At 36.6% G+C, this 11,293-nt stretch overlaps 1 long non-coding RNA gene across 1 annotated transcript; it reads left to right on the forward strand.

Moving 5' to 3' along the window:
* Positions 1 to 336, forward strand: LOC134484347 (uncharacterized). Its single transcript, XR_010061755.1, has 2 exons — positions 1 to 45; positions 150 to 336. It is a non-coding gene; the product is annotated as an uncharacterized LOC134484347 (long non-coding RNA).
* The last annotated feature ends 10,957 nt before the right edge of the window (positions 337 to 11,293 follow it).

Genomic DNA, 11,293 nt, shown 5'->3' on the forward strand with positions numbered 1-11,293 from the left:
CTACACAGTTGCCTGGCTAGAAATCCTGGGATGCTTTCAGTACTGGTAAGTTGATTGAACAAAAACCGTTTTTATTACAAGCTTTACTTGTAAATAATTATTTTGTTGACCCCCAATTAGATTGCACAATTGTCTCCTGCCTTTTACAGACATATCTATAACCACCCTTGCTTGGAGAAATGAGTTAAGTGTTATGCTTTCTATGAATGAAGAGGAAGATCTAAGGCTACACTCCTCAGAGAAACAAGAAATCAGGAACTGTAGGAAGAAATATACATCTAGGTAACAATAAATGTTCAAAGCTAACCTGTGCAGTAAAATAATGTATGGCAAATACCACTCCTTTATTGTTAGTATTATTAACCATTGTATTTCTTTACATTTCAAATATTATCCCCACTCCAGTCCCCCTCAATAAACCCCACCACCACATATTCCTCCTCATTTTCTTTAAGAGGGTGCATACACAACCCCCCAATAATTCTTTCCTCACCCCTCTCGAATCGCTCTTCTCTGGGATATCAAGCATCCAAAGGACCAAGTTCTTCCCCTTCCACTGGTGTGAGATGAGGCCGTTCTCTGCTACATATGTATGTATGATCAATGGTTGGTGGTTAGGTCCAAGGGTGCCCTGAGGGGTCTTGTTAATTGATATTGTTATATCTTTTATTACAATCACCTTCAGCTCCCTCAGCCCTTCCCCTACATCTTCCATTGGGATCTGAAGGTTCAGTTCAATGGTTGGCTGTGAATATCTGCATCTGTATCAGTCAGGTTCTGCCAGAGCCTCTCAGAGGACAGCCATACCAGACTCCAGTTTGCAAGCACATATCAGCATCAGCAACAACAGTGTCCGGTTTGGTGTCTGCAGATCTCTGGATGGCCTTTCTTTCAGCCTCTGCACCATATTTACCACTTTATTTCAACTAGACAGGGATAACTCTGAATTAATAAGAGATGGGTGAGTGGTCACATTCTTGCACTGGGGGCCATGTCTATCTACTGGAGGTGGTGTCTTCAGTATTAATTTCACTGTTGTTGTTGATGTTGGCCAATGTCATCACTGTTGGCTCCAGGGAACCTGTCACATCCCTAGTATTGGGTCATCCTAGATGTTACCACCATCCTCAACTGTTCCTTCTTTCTATACTCATTCTCCTGGTCCTCTGTGCTTCTCTCCTGTCCCTTCCCACATCTTATCCTGCTCTCCTATTTTTCTATTTCACTCCCCTCTCCCACACAGGGTCCTTCCTCTGTCTGACTCCCATGATAATTTTCTTCCCCCTTCTAATTGCGATTGAAGCAGTTCCTCTTTGCCTTTTCTTGTTAAGTTTCAGAGTGTATATGAGTTTATTGTGGATATTCTGAGCTCTTGGGCTAATTTCCACTTACCAGTGAGTGCATGACATGTGCATTTATTTGTGTTTGGGTTACTTCACTCAGGATGATATTTTCTAGTTTAATCCATTTGCCTATGAATTTCATGTACTCATTCTTTTTAATAGCTAAGTACCACACCATTGTGTAAATGTACCACATTATATGAATCTGTTCCTCTTTTGAGGGACATCTGGTTTCTTTCCAGCTTCTGTCAGTTATAAATAAGGCTGCTATGGACATAGTGGAGTATGTGTCCTTGTTATATGTTTTGGGTATATGCCATCGAATGGTACAGCTGGGTCATCAGGTAGTAAATACTATGTTCAATTTTCTGAGGAACCTCCAGACTGGTTTCCAGAGTTTTATGAGCTTGCAATTTCAACAGTGACAGAGGGTTCCTTTCTCTCCACATCCTTGGCAGAGTCTGTTGTCACCTGACTTTTTTGTCTTAGCCATTCTGCCTGGTTTGAGGTAGAATCTCAGGATTGTTTTGATTGGCTTTTTCCCCACGAATAAGGATGTTGAACATTTCTTTAGGTGCTTTTCAGCCATTCAGTATTCATCAGTTTAGAATTTTTGTTTAGAAGTGTAGCCCACTATTAAATAGTGTTATTTGATTCTCTGGAGTATAGCTTATTGAGATTTTTGTATATATTGGATATTAGCGCTCCATTGGATATATGATTGGTAAAGATCTTTTCCCAATCTGTTAGTTCCTGTATGGAAGTAATGACAGTGTCCATTGCCTTACAAAAACTTTGAAATTTTATGAAGTTCCATTTTTCAATTTTTGATCTTAGAACAAAAGCCTTTGATGTTCTATTCAGGAAATTTCTCCCAGTACCAATGTGTTCAAGGCTTTTCCCTGCTTTTTCATCAGTTAGTTTCAGTGTATTTGGTTTTATTTGGAGGTCTTTTTTCATTTTTTTTATTTACTTGAGTATTTCTTATTTACATTTCGAGTGTTATTCCCTTTCCTGGTTTCCGGGCAAACATCCCCCTAGTCCCTTCCCCACCACTTCTTTATGGGTGTTCCCATTTTCATCCTCCCCCCATTGCTGCCCTTCCCCCAACAATCCTGTTCACTGGGGGTTCAGTCTTAGCAGGACCAAGGGCTTCCTGTTCCACTGGTGATCTTTATGTGGAGGACTTTAATCCACTTTAACTCGAACTTTGTACAAGGAGATAGTAATGTATTGATTTGCATTCTTCTACATTCTGCCCTTCAGGTGAAACAGCAGAATTTTTTTTTAAAAATGCTATCTTTTTTTCCACTGAATGGATTTAGATCCTTTATCAATTTTCAAGTGGCCATAGCTGTGTGAGTTCATTTCTGCATCTTCAATTCTATTCCATTGATCTACCTGCCTGACTCAGTACCAATACAATAGAGTTTTTCATCACCATTGCTCTGTAATACAACTTGAGCTCAGGGATGGTGATTTCCCCAAAATACTTTTATTTTTGAGAATAGTTTTCTTTATTCTCGGATTTATTTTATTCCAAATAAATTTGCAAACTGTCTTTTTTATGTCTGTGAAGAATTCAGTTGGAATATTGATGGGGATTGCATTGAATCTGTAGGTTGCTTTTGGCAAAATGCCATTTTTACAATATTAATCCTGTCAATACACGAACATGGGAGAACTTTCTAATTTCAGAGATCTTCAATTTATTTCTTCAGAGACATGTGTTCTTATCATATATATATATATATATATATATATATATATATATATATATATATATTTCACTTGCTGGGTTAGAGTCACACTGAGGTATTTATATGTTTTGACTATTGTCAAGTGTGTCATTTCTGTAATTTCTTTCTCAGCCGGATTCTCATTTGAGTAGAGGAAGGCTACTTATTTGTTTGAATCAATTTTATACTCTGTCACTTTGCTAAAGTTGTTTATCAGGCTTAGAAATTCACTGGTGGAAATTTTGTGGCCACTTAAATATACTACCACATCATCTGCATATAATGACATTTTGAATACTTCCTTTGCAATACGTATCTTTTTACCTACATTTGTTTTCTAATTACTCTGGCTAGGACTTCAAATACTATATTGAAAAGGTAGGGTATCCTTGTCTAGTTGCTGATTTTAGTGGGATTGCATTGAGTTTCTCTCCCTTTAGTTTGATGTTGGCTACGGTTTGCTGTATATTGCTTTTACTGAGTTCAGTATGGTCCTTGAATTTCTGATAATTCCAAGTCTTAACATGAAGTGGTAGGTTCTGTAAAATGCTTTCTCAGCATCTAATGAGATGATTGTTTTGTTTTCTTTGAATTAGTTTTTATACTGGGATCATGCTGATTAGTTTTCAGGTTCTGAATATTGAACCATCTCTGTATCACCAGGATGAAGCCTACTTGATCATGGTGGATCATTGTTTTGATGTGTTCTTGGATTTGGCTAGCAAGAAATTTACTGAGAATTTTTGCAGGGATATTCATGAATAAATTGGTCTGAAATTCTCTTTCATTGTTGAGTCTTTGTTTGATTTACTTATAAGCATAACTGTGGCATCAGAGAAGGAACTGTGTAGTGTTCCTTCTATTTCTAATTTGTGGAATAGTTTGGAGAATATTGGTTTTAGGAATTCTTGGAACGTCTTAGAGAATTCTGTACTAAACCTTTCTGCTTGGGATCTTTTGGTTGGGAGACATTTAATGACTGCTTCTACTACTTTACGAGTTATGGGAGTATTTAGATGCTTTATCTGATCCTGATTCAACTTTGCAACCTTGTATCTGAATAGAAAATTATCCATTTAACCCTTACTTTCCCGTTTTGTTAAGTATAGGATTTTATTGTAGGATCTGATAATTTTTTCGCGTTTCCTCATTTTCTATGGTTATATCTCTATTTCACTTCGGATTTTGTTATTTTTAAATTGAATACTAAGGATTTACCTATCTTCTGGAGTTTTCAGAGAAGCAGCTCATGGTTTTGTTGATTCTTTACATAATTCCTTTTGTTTCTACTTGGTTGTTTTCAGTCCTGAATTCGATTATTTCCTGCTGTCTAGTCCTCTTGGTGTATTTGGATTTTTATTGGTTCTGAGATTTCAGGTGTTCTGTCAAGTACTAAGTACTAGTGTATCATAGCTCCTATTTCTCTGTGGAGGCTATAAGAGCTATGAGTTTTCCTCTTAGCATTGCTTTTTTGTGTTCCCAAGTTGTACCTTCATTGTCATTAAATTCTAAAAACATCTTTAATTTTTTTCTTTATTTCTTCCTTGAACAAGTTCTCATCAAGTAAATCATTCTTCAGCTAACATGCATATGTGGGTCTTTAGTTATTCTTGTTGTTATTGAAGACCAATCTTAGTCTGTAGTAATCTCATAGGATGCATGGGATTAATTCAATCTTCTTGTATCTGTTGAGGCCTGTTTTGTGATGAATCATATTGTCAGTTTTGGAGAAGGTACCATGAAGGACTGGGAAGAAAGTGTCACGATCCATAACAGGACAAGCTAATAACTAGCAGGTGCTCATCCTGAGAGAGACATCTTCGGATTATTTTATAATCCACAACTGGTTTGCCCTTATTAAGCAAGACTGTAAGGGATTCATTTTGGGAATGTATCCTTCTATTAAAATGCTATTCCTTTTGTTTTTTGGGTTTTTTTGTTGTTTTTTTTTATTATTTTCTCTCTCTTTTTTTTTTCAGAGCTGGGAACCGAACCCAGGGTCTTGCACTTGCTAGTCAAGCGCTCTACCACTGAGCTAAATCCCCAAACCCTTTTTCTTTTATTATTAATTTGAATATTTCTTATATACATTTCGAGTGTTATTCCCTTTCCCAGTTTCCGGACAAACATCCCCCTAATCCCTCCCCCTCCCCTACTTTATGGGTGTTCCCCTCCCCATCCTACCCCCATTGCCGACGTCCCCCCAACAATCTAGTTCACTGGGGGTTCATTCTCAGCAGGACCCAGGGCTTCCCCTTCCACTGGTGCTCTTACTAGGATATTCATTGCTATCTATGAGGTCAGAGTCCAGGCTCAGTCCATGTACAGTCTTTAGGTAGTGGCTTAGTCCCTGGAAGCTCTGGATATTTGGCATTGTTGTACATATGGGGTCTCGAGCCCCTTCAAGCTCTTTCAGTTCTTTCTCAGATTCCTTCAACGTAGGTCCTATTCTCAGTTCAGTGGTTTGCTGCTGGCATTCACCTCTCTATTTGTGTTATTCTGGCTGTCTCTCTCAGGAGCGATCTACAACCGGCTTCTGTCGGCCTGCACTTCTTTGATTCATCCATCTTGTCTAATTGGATGGCTGTATATGTATTGACCACATGTGGGGCAGATTCTGAATGGGTGTTCCTTCTGTGTCTGTTTTAATCTTTGGTTCTCTATTCCCTGCCAAGGGTATTCTTGTTCTCCTTTTAAAGAAGGAGTGAAGCATTCACATTTTGATCATCTGTCTTGGGTTTCTTTTGTTCTAGGCATCTAAGGTAATTCAAGCATTTTGGCTAATAGCCACTTATCAAGGAGTGCATACCATGTGTGTTTTTCTGTGATTGGGTTACCTCACATTGGATGATATTTTCCAGTTCCAATCATTTGCCTACGAATTTCATAAACTCATTGTTTTTGATAGCTGAGCAATATTCCATTGTGTAGATGTACCACATTTTCTGTATCCATTCCTCTGTTGAAGGGCCTCTGGGTTCTTTCCAGGTTCTGGCTATTATAAATAAGGCTGCCATGAACATAGTGGAGCACGTGTCTTTTTTATATGTTGGGGCATCTTTTGGGTCTATGCCCAAGAGAGGTATAGCTGGATCCTCAGGCAGTTCAATGTCCAATTTTCTGAGGAACCTCCAGACTGATTTCCAGAATGATTTGACCATTCTGCAATCCCACCAACAATGGAGGAGTGTTCCTCTTTATCCACATCCTCACCAGCATCTGCTGTCACCTGAGTTTTTGATCTTAGTCATTCTCACTGGTGTAAGGTGAAATCTCAGGGTTGTTTTGATATTCATTTCCCTTATGACTAAAGATGTTGTATACTTCTTTTGGTGTTTCCCAGCCATTCGGCATTCCTCAGCTGTGAATTCTTTTTTTAGCTCTGAACCCTATTTTTTAATAGGGTTATTTGTCTCCTTGCGGTCCAACTTTTTGAGTTCTTTGTATATTTTGGATATAAGACCTCTATCTGTTCTAGGATTGGTAAAGATCTTTTACCAATCTGTTGGTTGCCATTTTGTCCTAACCACAGTGTCCTTTGCCTTACAGAAGAATTGCAGGTTTATGAGATCCCATTTGTCAATTCTTGATCTTAGAGCATAAGTCATTGGTGTTTTGTTCAGGAAATTTTTTCCAGTGCCATGTGTTTGAGATGCTGCCTTAGTATTTCTTCTATTAGTTTGAGTGTATGTGGTTTGATGTGGAGGTTCTTTATTCACTTGGACTTAAGTTTTGTACAGGGAGATAAGTATGGATCGATCTGCATTCTTCTCCATGTTGACCTCCAGTTGAACCAACACCATTTGCTGAAAATGCTATCTTTTTTCCATTGGATGGTTTGTTGTCCTTTGTCAAAAATCAAGTGCCCATAGGTGTTTGCGCTCATTTCTGGGTCTTCAATTCTGTTCCATTGGTCTATCTGTCTGTCTCTGTACCAATACCATGCAGTTTTTACCACTATTGCTCTGTAATACTGCCTGAGTTCGGGGATAGTGATTCCCCCTGAAGTCCTTTTATTGTTGAGTATAGTTTTAGCAATCCTGGGTATTTTGTTATTCCGAATGAATTTGCAAAGTGTTCTGCCTAACTCTTTGAAGCTTTGGATTGGTATTTTGAATGGATTGCATTGAATCTGTAGATCGCTTTTCGTTAAAGGGCCATTTTTACTATATTAATCCTGCCAATCCATGAGCACGGGAGATCTTTCCATCTTCTGAGGTCTTCTTCAATTTCTTTCTTCAGAGTCTTGAAGTTCTTATGGTACAGATCTTTTACTTGCTTGGTTAAAATCACACCGAGGTACTTTATATTATTTGGGTCTTATTATTAGACATATATAACAATCATTGAGTAATAGTTCACCCTTTTGGAGCAGATCTGTGCAGGCCTACGAAGTTTTTCTGTCCCGTAGTGATGCTATACAGAAAAATAGATGAATTCGTTAGTCTTAATAACGATCATACAATAATTCCTAAAATTATATCAATGGTTATTAAGCTCTTTTATAATGGATCTGCTAGAAGTCTCTTTCTAATAGTGAGAATTGCTGTGATAACTCTGCCAGTCTCCCGGGTGTCACCAGTTAATTGTTCTGAGATAGTAAACAGACTTTCTCCTACTCAGAACAGATTCGTAGTAGTTGCAATACAGTTATCAAGAGTTATAAAAAAGAGAACACATGATTTGTTACAGGTGCAAGGACAGATGATAAGATATTGACTGGGTTTATCTGTAAACCCTATGAACTATAGCTTTAGACTTTCAGTGAACCTGTAGAGCTGACACTGGTGATGAATGTTTAGCCAGATAATTATTCCTGATGGATATTCATGTAAAAATTGTCACTTGTAAATTATATTTCAATGTATGCTTTGATCTTTCATATTAACTTATGATGAACATTGCAACATGGGATCATATATTCTGAAATATGTTTAAGTGCTGAGGAGAAAGAGAAGGCACACAGAAGGACTAAGAGAGAAGGACTGAACTGGAAGGACAGAGACCGATGGACAGAGCTGGAGAGGGGCTGAGTTGAAATGTCAGCTTTGAGCTAAGGAGAACTGATCTTAGCCCAAAAAGATCTGGGCTAAGAAGTAATGTAGAGAGGAATAACTTAGAGACTATATGTAACATAAGAGGGCAATCTGCAGAATGCAGAGGAGAAGAGGAAAAGAGAAGAAGCTGGAAAGACTAGAAGGTGCAGGCATGTTTCTCCTTACCATGGGACAGAACAGGTCATTTCTTTATAGCAACGCAGGCTTACTCTTATTATTAGGAGCAAGCCTTTTCTCTTACTAACTTGGGATTAATTCACTTAGCATTAAAAGGGTAAAAGCGATTTCTTTCTCTATATAATAAAGGTTGGAGCTCATCTTTTTGCACTGGTGCTTGGTCTTTTGGTCCATATGTATATATAAGTAAGGACATCTGTGTAAGTATGTAATTACAAGAATGCATGCATGTGTGTGTGTGTAAGAGTGTAATTGTGAGAATGCGTGTAAGCTGACCCAACTGATCTGAGTGGAAATGTATCAATACACGTTTATGGAATCCAGGTGTATAATTATATGTTTATGCTTATTTGGCTATGTAAAATACTGACATCATTTGTGATTCAAAGATACTAACAATTTGAGGACAACTACCTTTATTAATAGTTAAACTACTCCTTGAAGAAATTTTAATGGATAATATCAAAATATGTTTATAGGAATAGTACATCAAATACTTCTGTTAATAGTTAAAATCAGGAAATGCTTCTGATATTTATGCATTTTGGTATTTGATTATGGAAGAAACTGTATGATCTTAGATTTTGTAATAATGTTTACAAATCATTTATTCTTAATGTTTGTTGACAGAAGGAAGTTATCAATGAATACATATATACAGTATGCCACACATTTCTAATATATATAGAGCATAATAAATATATAATTTAATAACTAAAGGTGAACAACCGTGTACAAAAGCAAGATATATCATTGAGTCTACCTACAATTGGAATTAAGAGATGATTCTTGCTTCGGTGTATTACTTTCTAGACATCTAATGAGATAAAATTAGTGTGGAAAAAGCTAAAACTGCAATTAGTATGCTAAATCTAGTATACTTATATAAACGTTGCTTTTGAAAAAGTATATAGTACATATTTTCAAGGTTAAATATACAGCATATACAAAAATTCGCTTTGTTCATAAATTATCAATAACACTCAAGCAACTTTATCAGGTCATATTACATTAGATTTATCAAATATACATATGTATGTATACACAAACAGGAACACACACACACAACCACACAATGCATCTAAAAATTAAAAAAATCAGAAAATAATAAAGTTATTCAGACAAAACTAATGAAAAGGATGAACTAAATTTCCAATAAAATGTCCTATCAAAAGTATACTTTCTAGCATATAAAACTTTGTATCATGATTTTAAGAAAAATAAGTATGGGACCAATATATGTAATCAGATACCAGTTGGACTTATCATTCAGAAATAGAGTGGAAATTGAAATGAAGTGGGGAGAATATTAAGTAACAGGCTTTATCTATACTTTTTCAATTATACAAAAAAATCTGAGAAACAGTGAAATGACACAACATGTAAAATTGCTTTCTATTTATCATTGATATCTAAGTTTAGTCTTGATAATCTATATAATAGACAGAGAGAACTAAATCTCACAAGTTGTTTCCTGATTTAAATACAATTTTCTTGGCTTGTGAATATACCCAGGACCAGTCAATACAATGAACATGGATAGATGCTGTGTTACAAGTAAAAGACATTTTGTTTAATTATTCGGTATGAATTTATTTTGTAGCATTTCTTTCCAGGTTTCTCTTGGGTATTTTTTAAATCCTCAACTTGGTGATGTCGTGCTTAAATTTAACGGAACATGGCTGAATATGACAATATAGTAGAAGTGTATCCTTGGGGCAGAGAATACCTTTGGGTTCAACCTGGTTATAATGAAATGGTCGTCACTGTTTGCAAAACCAAACAGCAGGTAAGAAACTGTGGCTTCAGGCATGGGGCGTTTTTTTTTTTTTTTTTTTTTTTTTTTTTTGAGCTGGGGACAGAACCCAAGGCCTGGCACTCACTAGGCAAGCGTTCTCCCGCTGAGCTAAATCTCCAACCCCAGGTACAGGGCTCTTTATGAGATTTCACTTTGTAATGTTGGAAGAATTGTTCCATTATATCATGAGATTGGGCAGTGAGAAGGCCTTTTATTTATTCCTGTAATGAAAGCAAATATTGTTATTTTCAGTTCCCTCATTGAGCTTGCTAGGTGAGTAGATCAATCAGGAACTCGGGATGAGGGATTTAGGTGTGCAAAATATTATGTTGGTATTGGATTTCTCCTAGGTACTTCTAGGGAACTGACTTCATAAGATTTTGAATATAATCAAACAAGACCTTGTTAAAGATGAAGAAAGCACTGGGTGTGGTGGCTCAGGCCTTTAATCTTAGCACTGGGGAGGAGAAGAAGACAGATCTCTGAGTTTGAGTACAGCTTGGTTTACAGACAGAGAAAGAGAGAGAGAGAGAGAGAGAGAGATAGAGAGAGAGAGAGAGAGAGAGAGAGAGAGAGAGAGAGAGAAGAAACACTGTCTCAAAAATGTTCAAGAATAAGTTCTGTGTTAAACATAGAAAAATTTCTCATTATATTTTAGTAAGATGTTAATAATTCTTTCTTAATTCTAATGCAATGTCTTAGCTATAAAATACTGTGAAGGCACTGAAAATGTAAGAAAAGATGTTTTCCATCACTATTTCCCTTAAACTATATGCTGAATTTGTATTAAATAAACCTATGTAAATACACTTTGAAGGCTTTCTGTGATTAGCTAAAGGGCTTTTACATTGTTAATTAATAGTGGATTTCAGGCCAGGCTTGAAAGGTCATGACTAAGGTGTAGAAGCATATTAAGCATACAAAATCGATATAAAATGTTGCATAATAAAGAATGAAAACCTTTAATTTGTTTTCCTCTAATGTAAACAGCTTCTTTTTGTTGGAATGAAGATGAGATGATTTGAATTAATTTTGTGAGAAATACCACCTGCACTCAGAAGATAAGAAACAGAGAAAGATAAGCAAAACATATGCTAAGGAACAAAGAACGGGGAGAGAGTATTCTATGGAATATATAGAACAATAAATTTGACCAGTCTATTACTGGTTAGCTGGGGA

This window comes from Rattus norvegicus, chromosome Y, assembly GCF_036323735.1.
Source record: "Rattus norvegicus strain BN/NHsdMcwi chromosome Y, GRCr8, whole genome shotgun sequence".
NCBI lineage: Eukaryota > Metazoa > Chordata > Mammalia > Rodentia > Muridae > Rattus > Rattus norvegicus.